Below are 22,815 nucleotides of genomic sequence, written 5' to 3'. Positions count from 1 at the left end.
GGTCTACAAAATGCGCAATGTGCAAATATTAAGAGGACAGAGGCGGCTTTTAAGGAGAATGTTGCAGCAGCACAAAGCAAGCGTGACGTCAGTGACGCTCGCTGCGGCTCGCTGTTTGTCGGGACATGGATGACAGTCTCTAAGCACGAGTTGATGCTGGATTTGTTGCTAGTCGTTTTTAATGAATAAAAAGGCACTAAAAGTCCCCAAACACTCTAAACATTTTTTAACAAAGTATATTGTACAATAAACAGCAACAACTAAAAAATTGAGCAAAAGTATATGATATAAAACATATATGTTAATACTAATTAATAATAACAAAGTTGTTTAAATGTATGTTTACATTTTTTAGCCTTTTTAAAGAACATACTGTATATATGCATCATAGGCATTTATGCAAGTCATATGACTTCATTAGGATCACACCCCCACAGCCACAGGTATCTCGGCAATCTCGGGGAAACCCTGTATATATATATATATATATATATATATATATATATATATATATATACAGTATATATATATATATATATATATATATATATATACAGTATATATATATATATATATATATATATATATATATATATATATATATATATATATATATATATATATATATATATATATATATATATATATATACAGTTGTGTTCAAAATAATAGCAGTCCCACATCACTAGCAAGATAAATCACTGTTTTTGTAAGAATTTCAACTTCTACACTGCAAGTAAGTTTCTAAAATGTTTAGTAAATGTATAGAAAACTAACAGACCCAACAGGCATGACGTTCATGCTGCTGATTCTGTGAAATTGAATCATTTACTGAAAAGGGCGTGTTCAAAAATATACCAGTGCGTAGTTCAATTAGTGAGGTCATTGATTATGTGGGAAAAAAATGGGTTTAACAAGTAGGGATTATACTCGAAACCGGTTTTCCCGGTTGTTCGATAAGAAAAGAACCGAGTCCTAGGACTCGAATCCCTTTTTGAGAACCGGTACCCGTTATCGAGACCACTATAGTAAAGAAAAAGAGTTGGTTCTTTATTCGAATCCCTCGGAACGATCCCGTCCCGACCAGAAATGCCCCGTGTGACATCACGAGAAATGACGTCACGTAGCTCAGTCATTAGGCGCAGATAGGGAAAGCAGGAAAAACAATGGACCGGAAAAAGCGCTCCAAGGTGTAATAAAGTTCAAAACAAAATGTATAATCCAATGAATAACTTTACTGAGAGATTTGAGCAGGGTACAAACACACGACGAACACTTTTACGACCAACCGGAAACATAGCAACCAGGCTAGCAACGCACCTCCTTTACGACAGCTGTCGCAACGTTCTTAAAGCAACCGCAGCACATACATATTGATACAACATAAATGACATGATCTCCCTTTTTTAACTTTTGTTTTTCTTTCCTTGTAAACAAAACAAAATCACACTGTATATGTGTTGTCTGTCTAATTATAAATAATGCAGACGAGGCGTGTTGGCTGAGTTATTGTCGTTTACTTTCACAGCGTATAACCTCATTCTTTGCTGCCGGGTGACGACATGCAACAACACTTTTCGGGGCTACCGCGCATGCTCGTCACTCCCGTTGCATGCTTGGTAGTGTAGTTGTTATATTCCCTAGCCTTGCTCATAACATCACATCTTTCCCCTATAAAGAAATAATGTTAACTCAATAAAGTGTATTTCTTTTTTTAGCTTTAACTTTTCATTTTTTTAGCATTGTAACCACATTTGCAAACAACTTTTCTCTTCATAGAATTTTCTTTCAATAAAGAAATAAAGTGCAACAATGTCAAAGCATCATAACAAACAGTTATGTCAAATAGCAGCAGAAGTGCACTTTTTGGAGAGCTGTATTATTTTCAGTTTTGTGCCTAAGGGACTGATTTTATTTAACACTATATTATTATTTATACACCTATAGTGATCACAGAGACAGGTTGTTTTTGTGTTACTGTATATATTTGTTTTTCTAAAAAATCCCACTTAATATACTTTGGGTAAGAACAGTCAATATTTATTTATTTTTATTTTTTTAGGGGGTAACAGTCAATATTTATTTATTTATTAGATTTGATTTTTTTCTTATATAATAAAAGTGAGCTTTTGTTAAACCAAATATGTGTTTTTTTCCATATACAACAACCTATCTGGACTCGATAAGAGAATCGATAAGGAATCGGTTCGATAAGAGGATTCGATAATAGGCTCGAACTCGATAATTTCTTATCAAACATCATCCCTATTAACAAGTGTGGCCCTTATTTAAGGATCAAGGCAACTGACGCTGCATATACTGGCTGTGCATTTATCCTTGGAAAAACAGAGTAAAATGGGTCGTTGAAGACACTGTTCAAAAGAAGAGCGTTCTTTGATTAAGAATTTAATAAAAGAGGGGAAAACCTATAAAAAAAGTGCAGAAAATGATAGGCTGTTCAGCTAAAATGATATCAAACGCTTTAAAATGGCAGCCAAAACCAAAAAGGCGAGGAAGAAAAACGACTTTTGGAATGGCTGGGAGAATAACCAAAATGGCAAAGGCTCAGCCAGTTATCAGCTCCAGGAGGATCAAAGATCTAAGATGGCCTGTGAGCACTGTAACAATCAAACCACGTCTATGTGAAACCAAGCTACCAGCAAGAAGCCCTCGCAAAGTCCCATTGTTAAAAAAAAAGATGTCTGCTGAAGCGGTTACAATTTGCCAAAGAACACATTGACTGGCCTAAAAAGAAATGGCATAATATTTGGGGACTGATGAGAGTAAGATTGTTGTTTTTGGGACTAAGGGCCACAGACAGTTTGTCAGACGTCCTGCAAACACTGAATTCAAGCCCCAGTACACAGTGAAGACGGTGAAGCATGGTGGTGCAAGCATCATGATATGGGGATGTTTCTCGTACTATGGTTTTGGTCCTATTCATCGCGTACCAGGGATCATGGATCAGTTTGAGTACATCAGAATACTGGAAGAAGTCATGTTGCCGTATGCTGAAGAGGAAATGCCCTTGAAATGGGTGTTTCAACAAGACAATGACCCCAAACACACCAGCAAGTGAGCAAAATCATGGTTCCAGACAAACAGAATTCAAGTAATGGAGTGGCCAGCACAATCCCCGAACCTTAATCCCATTGAAAACTTGTGGGCTGACATAAAAAATGCTGTTCATGAGGCAAAACCAAAAAATGCAGAGGAATTGTGGAACGTCGTACAATTGTCCTGGGCTGCTATACCTGTTGACCGGTGCCAGAAGTTGGTCGACTCCATGTGCCACAGATGTGAAGCAGTTATCAGAAACCCTGGTTATGCAACTAAATTATAGTTAATAATTCTAAGGAAAGTTGAATCTGCAACCCTTTCTTAGTTTATACAGTACAATTGAGTTTTGTAAAGAAAGATGTCAACACTGCTATTTTTTTGTTTTATATTTCTTGACTTTCTGTAAAATACTGTCAAATTAGATTACTTTTTTCCAATTTTATGGCTTTGAAATAGAATGTGCAGTGTCCCCAATGCATTTGTGTTCCTAAAAATGCATTTTATTTGAAGAATTTTGAGGTTTACTCACCTTTTTAAACACACAGCTAATATTATGAACATAACTGTAAAGATATATATATATATATATATTAGGGATGTCCCGATCCGATATTTGGATCGGATCGGCTGCCGATATTTGCCAAAAATTGCGTATCGGCAAGGCATGGGAAAATGCCGATCCAGATCCAGTTTAAAAAAAACTCCGGTCCGTGTTTTCCAAAGCACCGATTTAAATAATACATTCCACTTTTCTGCTGCTCCGTAATTTCCGTTCCGCATTTTCCAGCACACCTTCAACACATCCACAGGTCTGTGAATTCTCACGCAGTTGCTTTTAGCTGCTGGCATTACACGACAGGCTCTTCTCACTCTTTCCTGTGTCTCCCTCTCACAGACAGCAAGTGCACCTTCTTACACACGTCACATACTGTCACGTCATACGTCACATACGTATACGTCCTCCCCGAGCAGAGAGGTAGCAGCATGGCTAACGTTAGCTGTGATGCTAGCGCAGCCGTGTGACCAACGCTCCCTCTAAGGTGCTCGCCTGTGCAATTGCGCACTGTTTAAGCGTCCTCTGCGCATAGCAAATCTATGCCACGCACAAAATCAAATAAAAAAATAAGCGCATAACAATGACACGACAGAGAAAACAGTTTTCGTCATCATTGTTCAAATATTGTGACGTCTGTCGAGACGCTTATCTTCATTCGGTGCCACACGCCCACACCATCAAAATGCCGAGGCAAAAATTTCCACATCAACACCGTATGAAAAAATTTGTGATTTTTTTTAGTTGTGATTTCCTTCTCTGCATGAAAGTTTAAAAGTAACATATATTAATGCAGTATGAAGAATAATGTTTTAATGTAGACATGCAAGCCTTGAAAGAAAATTTTGAAAATCAAGACTACATTTCCTGCAAATGGGTGCATTTCTACCCTATATTTTAACTTTAGATTTATTCTCATACCAAACTCTTTTGGCTGTCTTTTTGACACTTACATCCGGCGCCCCCCTCCACACCCTGGATTATAAATAATGTAAATAATTCAATGTGATTATCTTGTGTGATGACTGTATTATGATGATAGTATATATCTGATAGTATATATCTGTATCATGAATCAATTTAAGTGGACCCCGACTTAAACAAGTTGAAAAACTTATTCGGGTGTTACCATTAAGTGGTCAATTGTACGGAATATGTACTTCACTGTGCAACCTACTAATAAAAGTCTCAATCAATCAATCAAAACACATAGAATCATCATACTGCTGTGATTATATGCATCAAGTGTTCATTCAAGGCTAAGGCAAAATATCGAGATATATATCGTGTATCGCAATATGGCCTTAAAATATGGCAATATTAAAAAAAGGCCATATCGCCCAGCCCTTGTTTCAATGATGCCATTTCTGTTTGTCATGTATAATCTTGTCTATTTTGTGTTTATCCTTGAATAAACAGGTCAGTTTCTTGTTACCAACCATTGTGTATTATTCAAACTCCCCTAATTCAGCTGGCTAGTTGTTTTCAAGAGTACTAAAACCCTTTTCAACATGATTCTGACAACTAAGTAGGCTAAATAACTTTAAACTTTAATACATGCTCGGATAGGCCAGTATCGGTATCGGTCGGTATCGGATCGGAAATGCAAAAACAATATCGGTATCGGATCGGAAGTGCAAAAACCTGGATCGGGACATCCCTAATATATATATATGTATATACATATATATACATACACACACACACACACACGCCGGTATATATATATATATTATCTGGATATAAGATTACCTATATCGATATATATTTATTTCTGAATTGCACACCGCTAATGCAATCATACAAATGAGATGATAACATGTGTTTTAGACAAATGTTCACCATTTTATGTGCAGCAGGTCAGGAGTGGAAGAGTCAGCTTAGACAAACAAAAAAATGTGAACATTTGCAGTTACTACAGAAGATTTCCGCGTGCCACTGTAAAAGCAGTTAGAAATAAGTGAGCTGAATGACTTCAATGGGAAGGGGGTAAAGCCCAGCCACCATATGCCACATAGGAGGATGGGGGGTCTGACATGTTTGTGTCTGTGGACGCTTGCATACATTTGCGCACACAATAGTACCATTGTCTCGCAGCGCCACAGTAGTGACTTTACAAGAGAGTAGCGAGCAAGTGCAAGCTATGTAGAACTATTATTACGCTAGCTTGTTGAGCGGTTGCAACCACACAAACACAAAAGTGAGGGTGTGCCTCACAGTGTATTGCCTAAATTCACTAGCCACATTAGGTAAACCTGCAAAATTAAACAAACATCCGCTTGCGTTAGATAGTAAAGGTAACTTTTCTATTGTAGTTTATACAGTAGTTTACAAAGCAAATACTATTGTTTGTGGTAAGGTACAATGACGACAAAAGAAGCAACACTGCAAACAAAGCTATGATATAATAACACAACGAGAGTGGACTTATGCTAAGTAAATGTATTAAAGATGTCATATTGTGGTCTTTTTCCACATTTACAACACTTCCTTGTGATCTACAGAACATGTACAAAACCCAAAACCAGTGAAGTTGGCACGTTGTGTAAACTGTAAATAAAAACAGAATACAATGATTTGCAAATCCTTTTCATCTTATATTCAATTGAGTACACTGCAAAGACAAGATATTTAATGTTCAAACTGGGAAACTTGATTTTTTTTTTTGCAAAAAGTTGGCACTGGTAAATTTTTACCACTGTGTTACATGGCCTTTTCTTTTAACAACACTCAGTAAACATTTGGGAACTGAGGAGACCAATTTTTGAAGCTTTTCAGGTGTAATTATTTCCCATTCTTGCTTGATGTACAGCTTAAGTTGTTCAACAGTCCGGAGTCTCCGTTGTCGTATTTTAGGCTTTATAATGTGCCACACATTTTCAAAGGGAGACAGGTCTGGACTACAGGCAGGCCAGTCTCATACTCTTTTACTACGACGCCACGCTGTTGTAACACGTGCAGAATGTGGCTTTGCATTGTCTTCCTGAAATAAGCAGGGGCATCCATGAAGAAGACGTTGCTTGGATGCAACATATGTTGCTCCAAAATCTGTATGTACCTTTCAGCATTAATGGTGCCTTCACAGATGTGTAAGTTACCCATGCATTAGGCACTAATACACCCCCATACCATCACAGATGCTGGCTTTTGAACTTTGCGCCTATAACAGTCTGGATGGTTCTTTTCCTCTTTGGTCCGGAGGACACGACGTCCAGTTTCCAAAAACAATTTGAAAAGTGGACTTGTCTGACCACAGAACACTTTTACACTTTGCATCAGTCCATCTTAGATGAGCTCGGACCCAGCGAAGCCAACGGCGTTTCTGGGTGTTGTTGATAAATGGCTTTCGCTTTGCATAGTAGAGTTTTACCTTGCACTTACAGATGTAGCGACGAACTGTAGTTACCAACAGTGGTTTTCTGAATTGTTCCTGAACCCAGGTGGTGATATCCTTTTCATACTGATGTCGGTTTTTGATGCAGTACCGCTTGAGGGATCGAAGGTCACAGGCATTCAATGTTGGCCCTGCTGCTTTAGTGCAGTGATTTCTCCAGATTCTCTGAACTTTTTGATGATATTACGGACCGTAGATGGTGAAATCCCCAAATTCCTTGCAATAGCTCATTTGTTCACAAAGTGGTGACCCTCACCCCATCCTTGTTTGTGAATGACTGAGCATTTCATGGAAGCTGCTTTTATACACAATCATGGCACCCACCTGTTCCCAATCAGCCTGTTCACCTGTGGGATGTTCCAAATAAGTGTTTGATGAGCATTCCTTAACTTTCTCAGTCTTTTTTGACACTTGTGCCAGCGTTTTTTAAATATGTTGCAGGCATCAATTTACAAATGAGCTAATATTTGCAAAAAATAACAAAGTTTACCAATTCGAACGTTAGGTATCTTGTTTTTGCAGTGTATTTAATAGAATATAAGTTGAAAAGGATTTGCAAAGTTTCGGGCACGTCCGACCGGTAGGAGGCCACGGGGAAGACCCAGGACACGTTGGGAAGACTATCTCTCCCGGCTGGCCTGGGAACGCCTCGGGATCCCCCGGGAGAAGCTTGACGAAGTGGCTGGGGAGAGGGAAGTCTGGGCTTCCCTGCTTAGGCTGCTGCCCCCGCGACCCGACCTCGGATAAGCGGAAGAAGATGGATGGATGGATGGATGATGTAATCATTGTATTCTGTTTATTTACAATTTACACAACGTGACAACTTCACTGGTTTTGGGTTTTGTACTGTGATGGTGGTTGTTTGGTCAACATTTTGCATGTATTATGTTTACCAGACCCTATTGTAGCCCCCAGAAGCAATCACACAAAGTCTGACGCTATTTGTATTTTTTATTGCCAATATTATGATAACAAATGGCACAATTCCAAAAAGTTTTACCTCCCTTGCAAACATGTTTGTCTCTGTGCTTCCCCGGATACATAACACTTCCTCATTCTCTGCCAATCAACTTTCAGGCATGGACGGTGTGTTTGCAAACATGGGAAAAACTGACATCAAATCCAAACCACACAAACATAAAACATTAACACCAGCTCGTCGTTACTGTATGACTTGATATATATTAGAGGTGGGAATCTTTGGCCACCTTACGATTCGATAACGATTCAGGAGTTATGATTCGATTAAAAATTGATTATTGATGCATCCTTAATTTATGTATATTGATGCAGTTGTACATTTTTCTCCTTTCACTAAATACGCGTTAATCACTTGCAACTTTTAAAAACAGTGAGAAATTACGATCACATTTATTAAATCCACGGAAATGTGTGCAAAACTGTGACATAAGTGCCCTATAATAAAGGAGCTGGTCCAATCTCTCGGTAGGATGGCTCACTGCAGTCAGCCAAATTTGAAACTTGATTATTATTATTGTCTAAGGCTGCAGCTAACGATTATTTTTCTATCGATTAATCTATAGATTATTTTTTTCGATTAATCGGTTAATCTATAGATAATTTTTTTCGATTAATCTATGGATTATTTTTCCTTTTACCGATTTTTTTTTTTTTTTTTTAAATGAAGATGAAAAAATAAATGTAGGCCAGTTTTTTCAAAAGGCATGGCTTTTATTTACAAAAGTATGGCCACTCAGTCAACATTGACAACAACATGACAAAATATTCTGTAACAATGTAAACATTTAACAAAATTAAAAGTAGCTTATTTGCTTTTAATGTGCAAATATAAAAGTAAACATCCAGTGCAAATCTTAATATTCTGCAATAGTATAAGCATTTCAAAAGTAAAAGTATTGCTTATTTTGCTTTAAAATGTGCAAAAATAAAGATAAACATCCAATACAAAAAAGTGCAAAACGAAATATTCTGTAACAACAGTGTAAACATTTCAACAAAAGTAAAACTTTTGCTTATTTTGCTTAATAACACAACAATGATAGTATGATTAAAGTGAAAGTTAATTGTTCGTTTGTACATAGTATACGTAATTGTTAATGTTGTAAAAGGTATTTGCACAACTAATTAACGTTAGCGTTAAAGAGGAGCGCGTCTTTGTAAACACTGAACAGGCACGCCAAACGCTCCTCTCAGAGCGAAACGGTGCTTTAGTTTATGAATTTACAAATGACACATTCATGTTTTTGTGTAATGATGACAACGTATACTCACGCGGACGATTGACTAGTTGATGGTGATGGCAAGAACGCTGCCGTTGTGCTGCTATGATAGGCCATTTCCGCTCGACAGTGTGCATACAACATTATTAGCAGAGGTGGGTAGAGTAGCCAGAAATTGTACTCAAGTAAGAGTACTGTTACTTTAGAGATTTATTACTCAAGTAAAAGTAAGGAGTAGTCACCCAAATATTTACTTGAGTAAAAGTAAAAAGTATGTTGTGAAAAAACTACTCAAGTACTGAGTAACATACACACACATATCATATATATATATATATATATATATATATATATATATATGTGTATATATATACACACACACACACACACACACACACACACACACACACACACACACACACACACACACACACACACACACACACACACACACACACACACACACACACACACACACATACATACATACATATATATATATATATATATATATACATACATTGATATATACAGTATATAATTTATATTTATTTATTTTGCCGTTTTTGTTTACATGTTAAAGGTGTTTTAATAATTATACATGCATGTTTAACATATAGATTCCTTTCTTTCATGAAGACAAGAATATAAGTTGGTGTATTACCTGATTCTGATGACTTGCATTGATTGTAATCAGGAAGCAGTGCTGGTAACGTCCACGTTTTCAAATGGAGGAGAAAAAAAGTTCCTCCTTTCTGTCTAATACCACATGAAAGTGGTTGTTATTTGGCATCTTATTTGTCCACCTTCCATATTCGTTTTTATACCCTTTACAAGAAATACATTGGCGGCAAACTCCGTAGCTTGCTAGCTTGTTTGCGCTGGCTTTCGGAGACTCTTATTTTGAAAGTGCAGGCGCGATGGAGCGGGACTTTTATTGTGAAGACAGGAACTGTGCAGTCAGTCTTTACGGTTGAAATAAAAAAAGGGTCTTTTTTCCTTCACACTTTTGATTGATTGATTGGAACTTTTATTAGTAGATTGCACAGTACAGTACATATTCCGTACAATTGACCACTAAATGGTAACACCCGAAGTTAGCTCGGAGCCAGTCAGGTCATGTGACCCCTGGCTCTGTTTGATTGGTCCAACGTCACCAGTGACTGCATCTGATTGGTGGAACGAAGTGAAACGTCACCAGTAAGGCAGGCACTATGAAGGTCTGTCTGAGAGACCAAAACAAACAAAGCGTGCATTAACAGATCGATAAAAATTAGTAGCGAGTAGCGAGCTGAATGTAGATAAAAGTAGCGGAGTAAAAGTAGCGTTTCTTCTTAGGCCGTTTATTGAAATACTCCCACACTTTTGACGACTTTTGGCGTGCTTTTTTCCCCTCGCTCGCATCGTCTGCTTTGCGCTCCGCCATGACGGTAGTGTGACGTAAATATGCGACGCGTCGACGAACAAAAACGTCCTCGACGTATTTACGTAACCGATGACGTCGACTACGTCGACGCGTCGTTTCAGCCCTATTATTGTCACACATGTGCGACAAGGGATTTCAACCCTTTCATTGCATTTTTCTCCTAAAATAATTCCATCCGAATTTGATCATTCTAGAGTAAAATGTTCACCCATCTGTATAGCAGCATGTTTAAAATAAACTTGAACCATAACCGCAACGAAATGGACAAGTGATTGACGTGGAAGTGTCACTGATCACTCTTTGTGCGTACCTCCCTTGTGCAATGCACAGAGTAGAGCGGAGCTGCAGCACTGCTCCTAGCTCACATCACACACTCAGTCTTTCAACAAGGAAGAAACAAGGTCTTAGTTGAAGGGATTGGTCAGTATAAGACAAAGTTTTTTCACCATATTAAAACTTGACACAAACTCAGGGTTTCCTCTGTTTGTAGCCGATGGTGGCGCTGCGCCACAACTAAACTGAAGCAGACACACCTTAAAAATTAGGACTTTTTAATGTGGAAACAAAGAAATGTAATATATAGTATGACTGGCTACATCGTAGGGCTCGGCGATATATCGATATACGTAATATATCGCTGGTTTGTCTCTGTGCGATAAAGAAAATGACTATATCGTGATATTCGAGTATACGTTCTCACGCTGTTGCTTTTAGCTGCTGGCATTGACATAGCCACACCCCACCAACACATGTAGATTTCAAGTTGGGGGAACTGCTGTGTGCTAGTTAATGCGAGGGTCGGAGGGAATATTGAACAACAAGTCAATGATTGAAGTGACCACCTTGCCATCCAATCAATATCCCGTTTGTTGACAAGAACATACAGCCAAGCTCTTTCAATCTATTTATTAAGCAGAGGTAAACCAACACAAACCAGTGAAAGATTCAAAAGAGCTCGTCAGAGCCGACAAACTGCCGCTGCTCGCCTACTAAGCTAATAAAAACAGCTCATGATAAAGTGCCTGTGAAACTCGTGGACTCGCTGACGTCTCACGCCACGAGGCAACAGGCACCGTCTTTTAAAAGGCACACACACAGACGCACACACTACTCTCATATGAAACTTATCTCAACTGCATGATGCCAGATATTTTTTTTATTTTTATTTTTTTAAGTAAGGCATTTATTACTTTCCCTAATAATTAATTCACTTTATTAAAAGAGTAATTCCGTTAGTAATTCAATTACTTTTTTTGTAAAGTAACAAGTAACTAGAATTAATTACGTTTTAAGTGTAATTTTAGAACACAGCCTGTCACAGCACCAGGTTGGCGTTCCTGGTTAAAATCTGTGTGTGTATGTCCTATAATAATGTTTACCTATATAAACACCATTGTTAAATGTCAATTATTTTCATGTTGCTGCTGCTGTTTAAACATGTCCTCTTAAACCATGGCATTTTATTTCACATTTTGTTCTTTTGTGTTTTGTTAGCTTAATAATTGAACATATCTAAATGTTTTATTTAAAGAAGATTGGACATTATATTTGACTTTATTTATATTATTTTCAAGGCTTTTTATTTTTTCTTATCTGAAAACACCTCTTTTTTAAAGCCTGGTGTATACTCTCACGCCACATAGTTTGTCTCCCCTCTGACGATGTCTCGTTTGATGTACAGGTATTCCGTGGGGTGTGGGTCCGTGTACGTCGTGGCCATTCGTTTTGATTAGAAAAATTATTTTACATAAAAATCTACTTTTCCCAATTTTTGGTTTGAAAATTAAAAAAACTAAAACCGAAAAATTATCCATTATCCGATTATATTGATGTTTTTAAAAATCGAAAAGGGGAATTAAAACAACAAGTTGAAAACTACTTTCTCTATTCCCTGTTCAATTTGTATGGATTGGACATATGCGTGGATTGGTATGCACATGCTCTGCGTCTCTTTTCAGATGCTTGTTTGTGATTGACCCGGAACAACAGAAGAAGAAGACAAAGAACGGTGACAGTTGTGTCATCAAAACAATTTTCTCGCTGTCAAGAGTTCCCTTGTTTTTTAATGTCCAGAGACATGGAAAGTGACACATTTTATTGGTTCTCTATCGAGAAGGCAAACGTCGCTCTTCTTCTGTTGTTGTTGTTGTTGTTGTTGTTGTTGTTGTTTAGGGTCACTTACAGATGAGAAGTTGAAAAGAAACACTGCGCATGTGCAGACTGCGCATATGTCCAAACCTTGAACAGGGAATAGATAAATTAGTTTTGCCACTCGTTTTAACTCCCATTTTTTATTTTTAAAAACATCAATAAAATCGAATAACAGATAATGATTAATGGATAAAGATCCGTTTTACGTTTTTTTTTTTTTTTTCAAACCAAAAATCGGGAAAAGTGGATTTTTATGTAAAACTATTTTTCTATTACAAACGAAAAACAAAAGTCTGCTACGTACACGAACCGGGGTAGTACCAGACTTGTAAATTATCTTCCAAAACACTAAAGAGCACTGTCTCCAGAAGGATCAAATGCAGCGGTCGTTGACTAGCTACTGCATTTCCTTCTTGTGACGATAGACAACAACCACAACATGGGCATCATTGTCTACACTGGAACTAATCATTCGTGATCACCTACTGTATTTAATTATAATGGACAATTTACCTATAAACCAAAGGAAAATACTTTCGCGAAGATGGACTGTGCAATTTCTAAACGAGCCACGGCAAAGTACGTTATTATTTGCAACGCTATTCGGCCATTTGGGACATGGGACAAGAGAGAGCTATCATGTAAATAAAACTGTTAAAAAACTGTTGTAAGTTTACGACATGCCTGTCTAAAATTGTATGGTCATGTTCGGAGTTCACAAATGTTTTTAAATATACCGTGCCTGAATATATCCATTTATGGGTTAGTTTATTGGTCAAACTATATCGGGATATGAGTTTTGGTCAATATCGTCCAGCCCTACAATTGTGTTAGCGACAGTGCTAGCGCAGTTTAAGGATGTTCTCAGTGTTTAATTGAGCGGTGCAGTAAGCCTTATAATGGCATTGTGTTTATATGTATGAGTGCACATGTGTATGTTGTTTGAGGGTTAATAATGACATTGTGATATTTAAGACATTTCATATTGCTACAATTGTTTTTCTGTGCTACTATTTTTTTTTCATTTAGTAGCACCGGTGTTACTAGTGGAAAAAGCCAAGCTGCTTTAGATAGGATTATCTTGCAAGATTCCATGAAATCTCACATGACATGCAAAAGATCAGTTAAGACTTTAAAGTCTGATCTAAAGTTCTTAGTAGCCTCTGGTGCAGATCAGCCTTGGCTAGGATCATTACATGTGGAGGTTACATTGATCCAGAATTTTGTTATGCAAGAGAAACCTGCTCCTGTCCCTGATTTGAATCTCACTTCAATCCAGGGGGTCTCTATCATGTAGCTTGCTGTTGCATGTATACATTCCTTTTCCAAGTCAGTCCACAAGTGACAAGAATCCTTGGAATGTTACAAGCAAGAGAACAGCGTCAGAAGAAAAGTTATACTTTTTAATAACGCTCTTTGATTAAACATGCATTGATTAACATAGCACTATTAACATGCTATGGTAACTAGGGCTGCAACAACTAATCGATTAAATCGATTATAAAAATAGTTGGCTATTAATTTAGTCATCGATTCGTTGGATCTATGTTATGCGCATGCGCAGAGGCAATTTTTAATTTTTTAATTTTGTATAAACCTTTATTTATAAACTGCAACATGTACAAACAGCTGAGAATCAATAATCAAAACAAGTATGGTGCCAGTATGCTGTTTTTTTTCCAATAAAATACTGGAAAGGATAGAAATTTAGTTTGTCTCTTTTATCCGATTATTAATCGATTAATCGAAGTAATAATCAACAGATTAATCGACTATCAAATGAATCGTTAGTTGCAGCCCTAATGGTAACGCGAACAAACAAATGTGTTAGAAATTGTTATGAAACGGAAAAGGAATAGGATTAAAAAGGCTTTGCTTCTCCTACTCCTTTTCGGACCTGTTGAAATGGAAATAAATGATGCACCAAATTGTAACTCTATGCATGTTTGAAACTAATACCAATACCAACATTGTCATTATTGTGCAGCTAAGAATAATGTCACCAAAGAAAGTACAGAAAAAAACACCAAAACAAACCGCCACGTCCTGGCTGCTTAGTACAATATGGTCGAGTTTAGAATGGGAGCACTGGAAAATGAGCCATGTGTATTCATTATGTGAAGCAACTCTAAATATGAGCAGTGATCGACAGTGGCCAATAGGTGCCAACATGAAGCAACATTCGAAACACAGCAATGACCCAAAACAAGAGCACAGAAACCCCGCAAAAACAACTGGGTAAGAGAAAAATGTTGCAAGTACACAGAACAAAGCGTAAGTTAACCAGGTTGCCAGCGGAGCGGGTTAAATGAAAAGGTAACTTTTCCTTGTGTCTTTGGTTATACTATCCAACAACATTATAGAGCAATCATGCTCATCATGATTTAAAAAACGTATATTCCTGAGGTCTGGCTCCCAAATGTAAACTTCTGTTTTGTTTTGTGGAATTGCAGCATTTCTCTTACCCAGTTGTTTATGTGTGTTATTTGTGGGCATTTTTTTAGCATTTGCAGGATTCTTTGTTTGCATTAATTTTTAATCTTGCAGCATTCATGTGGTTGCAGAATTTCCTTGTTGCATTAATTTCAGTATCTGACAATTTTCTTGAAAAAGTATGTGATCATTTGCAAAGTGAATAATATTTTTAACATGAATAGGAGGAAATATTACCACACTTTACATGTTTTCACATGAGCTAGCATTTTAGCTCGTTAGCCTCAGTCTACGGCACCTTCATTTCGAGGATTGTGATGAGACCGGACTTCTTTGAAAAAAGATCGCTAGTTAGTGCTAACGCTGGCGGCGATCCCAGAGTTTTCAAAAATGCCACAAATATTGGCCAACACAAGGTAAAAATTATTTTCCTTTTTTGTTGTAGCAACATGGTTGTTAACGATTTTGAGCGCACAAATAAGACTTTTGTGTGTGTGCATATTTATATTTAAGCTTGCTGTTGCGTTATTTGGATTATAAAGATTGGATTAAAAAAGATTGTTGAGCTATTACCTCTTGTTATCTTTGTTTGATATACTGACAGCAGGCCTATTCAATTGGCGGGTCATGGGCCAAATTCGACCCACCAAAGCTTTTCATTTGACCCACCAAACATCACCCAAATAGGATTGATTAAACCATTAAAACTAGGGTTGATCATGTATACAACACTCCCGCCAGCCCGCAGGGGGCAACAGTGAGGCATATGTCTCACAGTGAAGCAGCAGTGGGATGAGTAGAAGAAGACTACTCATTCAAACCTGGGAAAAAAATCTAAATAAATTGCAAAAAGCATACTTTTAACAACGACTGGATAACAATGTATGAATATTGTACCCCGAGCAAGTGCTCAAGTCGTTGTTTTCTGGCATACCTTTTGAGCCACGGAAATATTGATCTAGACAAGCAGCAATAATGGTAGAAATCCCAGCATATAAGCTTCATCACCAAACGTGGTCAAACAATTATAAGTAGATATAATTTGTGCATAAAGATATTTAGTTTGTTTCGTATTGAAATTGCTGACTTCGTGATGTCTTTTGTATTCGTGGTCGTGTTTTTTGTCGGAATAATGTTCAAACCTTTTTAATATCCTTACTTTTTTTTACCACTTGTCCCTTATGGGGTTGCTGAAGCCTATCACAGCTGCACATGGGCGGAAGGCGGGGTACACCCTGGACAAGTCGCCACCTCATCACATGTAGTGTTAAATTTGACCAGTAGAGGGCGACAATGCTAATAGTGATAAGTCACATATAAGGCTGAAACGACGCGTCGACATAGTCGATGTCATCGGTTACGTAAATACGTCGACGCCGTTTTTGTGCGTCGACACGTCGCATATTTACGTCACACTACCGTCATGGAGGAGCGCAAAGCAGACGATGAGAGGGGTGCAAGCGAGGGGAAAAAAGCATGCCAAAAGTCGTCAAAAGTGTGGGAGTATTTCAATAAACGGCCTAATAATTTTGTTGTATGCACACTGTGTCGAGCGGAAATGGCCTATCATAGCAGCACAACGGCTATGAACGAACATTTGAAAAGAAAACACCTGACAGCGTTCTTGCCATCACCATCAACTAGTCAATCGTCCGCGTGAGTATACGTTGTCATCATTACACAAAAACATGAATGCGTCATTTGTATCTGCGTTGTAAATTCATAAACTAAAGCACCGTTTCGCTCTGAGAGGCGCGTTTGGCGTGCCTGTTCAGTGTTTACAAAGACGCGCTCCTCTTTAACGCTGTGGAGAGGCGGGGCCGGCGAGCGAGCGGCGAGGCGGGGCGCACAGGGAGCGACGCCGCAATCGTGCCCAGGTGCGCGATCCGCGCACCTGGACAAGCAATACTTGTACTTTTGTTGAAATGTTTACACTGTTGTTATAGAATATTTCGTTTTGCACTTTTTTGTATTGGATGTTTATCTTTATTTTTGCACATTTTAGCAAATAAGCAATACTTTTACTTTTGTTGAAATGTTTACACTGTTGCAGAATATTTCCGTTTTGCACTTTTTTGTATTGGATGTTTATCTTTATTTTTGCACATTTTAAAGCAAAATAAGCAATACTTTTACTTTTGAAATGCTTATACTATTGCAGAATATTAAGATTTGCACTGGATGTTTTCTTTTATATATGCACATTAAAAAGCAAATAAGCTACTTTTAATTTTGTTAAATGTTAAAAGTTTTAAATGTTTACATTGTTACAGAATATTTTGTCATGTTGTTGTCAATGTTGACTGAGTGGCCATACTTTTTCTTTTTGTAAATAAAAGCCATGCCTTTTGAAAAAACTGGCCTACATTTATTTTTTCATCTTCATTTTAAATAAAATAAAAAAATCGGTAAAAGGAAAAATAATCTATAGATTAATCGCAAAAAATAATCGTTAGCTGCATCCTTAGTCACATACAATGTTTGGTGTTTGAATGTTGTGTAATTTCTATATGTGTAAACATTTGTAGTAAATATATCAACACTAAATCTTCTATTTTATTTACGTTAAATACACAATGGACGGTATACTTTTATGTTTATATTTTCAGTCTCACAAACCTAAATGAAGGGTAAAGAAATAATATTTAGGAGGGAAAATAATTCAAAAGAAGGAGCATCAATCCAACAAAAACTAAAGCTTCTTTTTTTTAACGAGCTGCACACGCTAGAAACTAGTAGTGAGGGCAGAATTATGACATTATTGACAGTGCAGTGTGAAAGCCAATGTATTTACTTTGCAATTAAGTAAATGCAGTCTCAAAGAAATATAACCTGCGGAGGCACTTTCTGATGAAACATCCACATTTCAATGTCCAGCCCCTGAGACCTTGGGCTCTTGAAACTGTGGCCCTCTTCATTATGTAGTTGAATAGCCCTGATTTAACGTATATATTTACAATTATAGTGTCTTCAAAGTGTGACTTTTGTTGAGGCTAGAACCAATTATTCATGTTTCCATTGTTTCTTAAGGGGGATCTGCTTCACTATACAAACTTTTCTGTTTACAAACCATGTTTAAGAACCAATGAGGTTACACTGTAAGTGTTTAATATGATAATATAATATAATATAATAAAGTGTAAGAAGTGTAAATGGAACCCAGAAAGTAAGCAGATATTAACAGGAAATTAACAAGTAGATTACCGTATTTTTCGGAGTATAAGCGGCACCGGAGTATAAGTCGCACCTGTCGAAAATGCATAATAAAAAAGGAAAAAAACATATATAAGTCGCACTGGAGCCCGGCCAAACTATGAAAAAAACTGCGACTTATAGTCCGAAAAATACGGTAATAGGAGTTAGAGAGAGGATGATATAACAACAAGTGTTTGTGTGTCGGCATTGTTACAGTCAGTAAACGCCACAATAAAAGGAGGGCAGGTTGATCCATAACTTGGTGGTGTCAATACAGTACCAAGGGTAGTATCAGTATATGAAGAATATTAGACAGATTAGGTCGATATTTTGATTTTCTAAAAATCTTTTTGTTGTTTTTCTTATTGTTTACAAATCCAGAGAATAATTCCCTGGACACAGGAAGACATTGAGTACAAAAACCAGAGGATTTAAATGTGTACTAGATAGTAGTTATTGCTTTTGTTTAATTATTGTGTACTAGGGTTGTACGGTATACCGGTACTAGTATAGTATTGCGGTAATAATGAATCAAAAACGGTACTATACTCTGTTTGAAAAGTACCGGTTCACCATATTTTTTTTACAGGCATGACGGCACGTTGTTGTCACGTCGTATCATTGCTGGTTCACGAGCAGAGGAGCATGTTTGGCAGCGCACAATCCCGGAGTGCTTACAAACAGACAACGTGTGTAGACAGAAAAGGGAGAACGGACACATTTTGGCTTAAAAACTAAAGATAAACACTGAAACGCCCTCAGGAAGAGGTGCTTTAAGACATGGCTAGCTAGCTAGCGGCCAAAGTCCATCCGCAGTCTGCAGTGTTTTAGCTACTTCTAAATCACTAATCCTCGCCTCCACGGCGACAAATAAAGTGAGTTTCTTACAAGTATCATCCCTGCAGGACGATGAATAGCTAAACATGCTTAACTACACACCGTAGCTCACCGGCGTCAAAATGTAAACAAACGCCATTGGTGGATCTACACCTAACATCCAATGTAATGATACCAAGTAAAGGGACGTATGTAGTCGATACTACAATGATTATGTCGATATTTTGTGGCATCACAACATCTTCTTTAATTTTTTTAAAATTTGTATTATGTTTATAAACTCAGGAAATACGTCCCTGGACACATGAGGACTTTGAATATGACCAATGTATGATCCTGTAACGACTTGGTATCGGATTGATACCCAAATTTGTGGTATCATCCAAAACTAATGTAAAGTATCAAACAACAGAAGAATAAGTGATTATTACATTTTAACAGACGTGTCGATAAAACATGTTAAAAGAGAAAGTAAGCAGATATTACCGGTAAATGAACAAGTAGATTAATAATTCCTTTCCTACCACTTGTCCTTAATAATGTTGAGAAAATAACAGAATGATAAATGACACTAAATGTTACTGCATATGTCAGCAGACAAATTAGGAGCCTTTGTTTGCTTACTTTCTACTAAAAGACAAGTTGTCTTGTATGTTCATTACGGCGGGAGCGGTTGGGAGAGTGGCCGTGCCAGCAACCTGAGGGTTCCTAGTTCGATCCCCACCTTCTACCAACCTCGTCATGTCCGTTGTGTCCTTGAGCAAGACACTTCAACCTTGCTCCTGATGGGTCGTGGTTAGCGCCTTGCATGGCAGCTCCCGCCATCAGTGTGTGAATGTGTGTGTGAATGGGTGAATGTGGAAATAATGTCAAAGCGCTTTGAGTACCTTGAAGGTAGAATAGCGCTATACAAGTGTAACCCATTTACCATTATTTTATTTAAGGACAAACTTGCAATAAGAAACATATGTTTAATGTACACTAAGATTAAAAAAATAAAATAAAGCCAATAATGCCATTTTATTTAGAAAAGTATCGAAAAGTATCGATATACATTTTAGTACCGGTACCAAAATATTGAACTAGAGATGTCCGATAATATTGGACTGCCGATATTATCGGCCGATAAATGCTTTAAAATGTAATATCGGAAATGATCGGTATCGGTTTCAAAAAGTAAAATTTATGACTTTTTAAAACACCGCTGTACGGAGTGGTACACGGACGTAGGGAGAAGTACAGAGCAGTTGCGTCTCCCAGCCATACTTGCCAACTCTCCCAATTTTCCCAGGAGACTCCCGAATTTCAGTGCCCCTCCAGAAAATCTCCCGGGGCAACCATTCTCCCGAATTTCTCCTGATTTATAAATAATAAATGATAAATGGGTTGTACTTGTATAGCGCTTTTCTACCTTCAAGGTACTCAAAGCGCTTTGACAGTATTTCCACATTCACCCATTCACACACACACATTCACACACTGATGGCGGGAGCTGCCATGCAAGAAGCTAACCAGCAGCCATCAGGAGCAAGGGGTGAAGTGTCTTGCCCAAGGACACAACGAACGTGACTAGGATGGTAGAAGGTGGGGATTGAACCCCAGTAACCAGCAACTTCGTCACGCCGTCCCGATTTCCAACCAGACAACAATATTGGGGGCGTGCCGGCCCAATCACATAATATCTACGGCTTTTCACACAAACACAAGTGAATGCCATGCATACTTGGTCAACAGCCATACAGATCATACTGAGGGTGGCCGTATAAACAACTTTAACACTGTTACAAATATGCGCCACACTGTGAACCCACACCAAACAAGAATGACAAACACATTTCGGGAGAACATCCGCACCGTAACACAACATAAACACAATAGAACAAATACCCAGAAACTCTTCCGGGACGCTACAATATACACCCCCTGCTACCCCCCACCTCAACCTCCTCATGGTCTCTCAGGGAGAGCATGTCCCAAATTCCAAGCTGCTGTTTTAAGGCATGTTAAAAAAAATAATGCACTTTGTGACTTCAATAATAAATATGGCAGTGCCATGTTGGCATTTTTTCCCATAACTTGAGTTGATTTATTTTGGATAACCTTGTTACATTGTTTAATGCATCCAGCGGGGAATCACAACAAAATTAGGCATAATAATGTGTTAATTCCACGACTGTATGAATTGGTATCGGTTGATATCCGAATCGGTATTTAAGAGTTGGACAATATCGGGATATCGGCAAAAAAAGCCATTATCTAGGGACAACACTAGTACACACATACCTAATTCTAGGCCGTATCTGTATTGATCGATCTCTCTCTTCACATTGTTTGCCAGGGTTAACTTATTTTTACACTTACTGCAAAATGCCTCTTCCCCAAAGTTAATATTAGGGTTTGCTTTTTTTTTTTAATCATCATTACCACGGTCATATCAGTGCTTCTAGTAATAAATCAAGTAACCAGAAACCACCAAAACAAACCGCAAACCCTCAGTGCTCTTGTGTCTATTATGCCGTAACCACGCCCATATTGAATGGGAAGCTAGCATCTCTTAGCCAGGAGCTGTAACGGACCCTTTTGTCAATAAAACACACACCCGTGAACATATGTGTCCACGTCCACGCATAAAGGAAGATGTGGAGCCAAAAACCACACAGCTGCGTGTCTCTACCCACGCGTGTAAAACTGACAACAATGCTGACGCAAACTTTGCGGCTAACCGGCCAGCTAATGCTAACCCAACAAACAGCGCAGTCTGGTCTTAAAAACAACACTTTTCTTGTCGAGTTAAGCAAATAGTCTGCTAGATTTGTGTCACAGCACAATAGTCCCGCCGAAGATGAATTTCTACCAAAGTCCTTTGTTTGTGCGCGCTTGTTAGCACTAAAAGCAGCATCTTCAGCAACCGGCTTATAATGAGATTAATGCTCACCCGAATTGAGGATGTGTCTCCTGGGGAGGAACCCGGGCTCACCTCCTGATCTCAAACCGGTCGCCTCATGTGTGTGGTTCTTAAAAAAAAACTAAAAGGGGGAGCGTGTGTGAAGGGGATGATTAGCTGTGGAGTTACGACTCCAACGTAGGCAGCAGACCGAGAGGAAAGGGGAATGCAGGAATGTGACGTTTAGTCCGGTTTGCTGCCACTGGTGACACGTGCAAGCCAGGGCAGTGCATCATGGGAAATGTAGTTTAAAGTGCTTTTTTGGGTTTTTTTGCACCAGGGGCGTCAAACTCATGAGTTCATCTTCCTAAACACCAAACAACACTAAACAATAATAGTGCTCAAACAAATCGATTCACATTCAAATCACAATTTGTATTTATATCGATTCATAAGTTTCGAGTATCAATTAAAAAATATATACATACATATACAGTCGCGATCAAAATTTACATACACTTTTAAAGAGCATTATGTCATGGCTGTCTTGAGTTTCCAATCATTTCTACAACTCTTTTTTTTTTGTGATAGAGTGATTGGAGCACATACTTGTTGGCATTGGCGTTGTTAGGCCTATTTTACGGGGGCTCAAGCCCCCCTAAAATATTCTTAAGCCCCCCT

General features: G+C 38.0%; 1 protein-coding gene across 1 annotated transcript in view; it reads right to left on the bottom strand.

Annotated features, from left to right (window-relative positions):
* The window catches only part of ctif (CBP80/20-dependent translation initiation factor), a 111,496-nt gene extending 89,116 nt beyond the window's left edge, over window positions 1-22,380 (bottom strand). The window contains exon 1 of the mRNA XM_061927265.1: window positions 22,186-22,380. The gene's annotated coding sequence lies outside the window, so the exon portion shown is untranslated. The remainder of the gene's footprint in view (window positions 1-22,185) is intronic.
* Between the last annotated feature and the right edge of the window lie 435 nt (window positions 22,381-22,815).

This window comes from Nerophis lumbriciformis, linkage group LG32 (assembly GCF_033978685.3).
Source record: "Nerophis lumbriciformis linkage group LG32, RoL_Nlum_v2.1, whole genome shotgun sequence".
NCBI classification, from domain to species: Eukaryota; Metazoa; Chordata; class Actinopteri; order Syngnathiformes; family Syngnathidae; genus Nerophis; species Nerophis lumbriciformis.
Note: the sequence above shows the minus strand (reverse complement) of the source record. Positions and strands in the feature narration are given on the sequence as shown.